We start from the raw sequence: 2887 nt of genomic DNA on the forward strand, positions 1-2887 counted from the left end.
AATTAATCAACCTAGGGTTAGACGTTATTAGTCTCGAGAGAGATAATAATATAACTTAGGATTTCATGATTAAGTCAAATGAATAAATAAATCGATTCGAGAGTTAAATAACAAGTGAAGTCTAGGTGGATTTTTCCTTGGGTATTGTCTTAATCAATCGAGTTTTCCCTAAAGCTTTTCCCCAATTTTCTCTCTATGCACCTTTAGTTTAGTTAATTAGTTTAGATAAACAAATCCCTTAATTTTTAGGCTAGATAATAAAAAGAAAGTAATTACTAGTACTCTTGGTTCCTTTGGGTTCGACAATCTGGTCTTGCTAAAGCTATACTACTGTTCAATAGGTACACTTGCCTTCATCATGATAATAGTTAGTTTCTAGAACGATTAATTATAAATTTTTAAAACTTGTCACGAATATCATGTATCAAGTTTTTGGCACCATTACTGGGGAACTAAGATATTAGGAACACTCGATTTTTATTACTTTAGCCATTTTACTTTATTTGCAATTTAAAATTTTATTTTATTTTCTAATTTTCTCTTTTATTCGCTTCTGATAGGTTTTTTATAGTGTATGACTAGAAGAAACCCGTAGGGACCATTACTTTTTGATAGTGAGATCGATCGCACAGCTCGTAGAAATTGAAGAGAAGTAAGGCGAAGCTTAAGATACACAGAGGAAAAGAAAGAGGACGATATTCAAACCACAACCAAGGAGATGGCTGAAAATCAGGAAAATCCGCTACCTCCTGCGATTGCCCCTGATCCAGTAAATTAGAATCCTCCTCTGCGCACTATGTATGATTATGCTAAACCGAATTTAACAGGAACTAAGTCGAGTATAGTTAGGCCTACTATTGTTGCAAATAATTTTGAACTGAAACCTAACACGATTCAAATGATACAACAATTTGTTCAGTTTGATGGTTTGCAGAATGAGGATCCAAATAATCACTTGGCAAATTTTCTGGAGTTTTGCGACACATTTAAAATCAATGTCGTTTCTGGCGATGCCATACGCCTTCGGTTGTTTCCCTTTTCACTGAGGAACAAAGCTAAACAGTGGTTGAACTCATTACCACGAGGGTTAATTAGTACTTGGGAACAAATGACTGAAAAGTTTTTACTTAAATATTTTCCGCCGCCTAAAACGGCTAAGTTGAGGAATGACATCTTTTTTTTTGTGCAGATGGATCTAGAAACGCTCTATGATGCATGGGAGAGATACAAGGATCTTTTGAGAAGGTGCTCTCACCATGAGTTACCACTTTGGCTACAGGTTCCGACGTTCTACAACGGTGTGAACCCTTCAACGAGGCAACTCATGGACGCAGCTGCCGGTGGAACTTTGAACAACAAAACACCTGAAGCTGCTTACGAATTTATTGAAGAAATGTCACTGAATAACTATCAGTGGCATGTTATGAGGACAAAGCCGACGAAAGCGGCCGGTGTTTTCAACCTTGATGCGAATACTAGGCTATCTAACCAGGTAGAACTCTTAAATAAAAAGATTGACGGTTTGTGTGGTTCTACTCAGGTACATCTAGTTATGAGGTGCGATTCAAATGAAGGAGGAACACACACGGAATATCAATCCTTCAACCCGAACACCGAGGAGGAACAAGTCCAATACATGGGTAATAATAATTCTAGATCTCAAAATAACCCATACAGTAATACCTATAATGCAGGTTGGAGGAACCATCCCAATTTCTCATTGGGTGGTCAAGGAAATCAAAGGCCACAACATCCTCCAGCTTTTCAACAACCACCTTACCAGCAAGAGAAAAACCGAACCTTGAGGAGATGCTAACGAAGTTTATCTCAGTGTCAGAAACTCGCTTTTAGAATACTGAAATAACATATAAGAATCAACAAGTATTGATCCAAGGGATCGAAGCTCAGATAGGCCAACTCGCCAAATTAATTTCTGAACGACCACAACGTAGCCTGCCAAGTAACACTTAATCTAACCCAAGGAAACAACTCAATGCAATTACCATCCAAGAAGAGGAAGGGTTAGTTGAACCTGAACCAAAACCGAGGCAAGGAATTGTGGTTAATAAAGGTATAGGTAAGGTAGAACACAGTGAGCAGAAACTGGTAAGTAAAGAGTACAAACCACGAGGGCCATACCCCAATGTGACAAGGAAAGACCGCACAGATGAACAATTTCGTAAATTCCTTAAACTATTAATGAAATTACACATTAGATTACGGTTTATTGAAGCTCTTTCGTAGATGCCAAACGCAGTTAAATTCTTAAAGGAGCTTTTAGCAAATAAACGAAACTTGGATGAAGCGTCGCATATGGAGTTAAATGCAGTTTGCTCAGCCATTCTACAGAACAAGCTAGCCAACAAATTGAAAGTGTGACACCCCGAATGTGACCCTAGTCGGAGAATGGTTTCGGGACCACGAAACCGAGTCACAAGAATAATTAAGTGTTATATTCCGTACTTATTGAATGTGGAATTGGTATGCGTAAATATTTCGTGTCTCGATTTTTATTAATTAGGTGCTAATTTATAAGAAAGGACTTAGTAGTAAACTTTGAAAGTACGATAGGGAAATATGTGATGACTAATTAAAGCATGCATGCAAAATAATGGACTTGCATGTCAAATTCCCCTTTTACAAGTAATGGCCGCCATGACAAAGAAATATGGGTTAAACATGTCATGAAACATGTTTTGTTGGGCATTAGGGAGAAAATCATAAACAAATAAGCATGGGTGAGAAAAGAATGAAAAAAAATGTGTGAGAGAGTAGCATTCCCCCCATTGCCGTGCAACCAAGAGGAGAAAACAAAAAACTTGTTCATCCTTTCTCATCTTTTGGCCGAAAATACTAAGAGGAAGAAGGGATTTTGCTTCATTTCCTT

The 2887-nt window shown here is 37.7% G+C and overlaps 1 non-coding gene across 1 annotated transcript; it reads right to left on the minus strand.

The window, feature by feature from the left end:
- Nucleotides 1-1156: 1156 nt before the first annotated feature.
- Nucleotides 1157-1263, minus strand: LOC128294688 (small nucleolar RNA R71). Its single transcript, XR_008284995.1, has one exon. It is a non-coding gene; the product is annotated as a small nucleolar RNA R71 (small nucleolar RNA).
- Between the last annotated feature and the right edge of the window lie 1624 nt (nt 1264-2887).

Source organism: Gossypium arboreum, chromosome 6, assembly GCF_025698485.1.
Source record: "Gossypium arboreum isolate Shixiya-1 chromosome 6, ASM2569848v2, whole genome shotgun sequence".
NCBI classification, from domain to species: Eukaryota; Viridiplantae; Streptophyta; class Magnoliopsida; order Malvales; family Malvaceae; genus Gossypium; species Gossypium arboreum.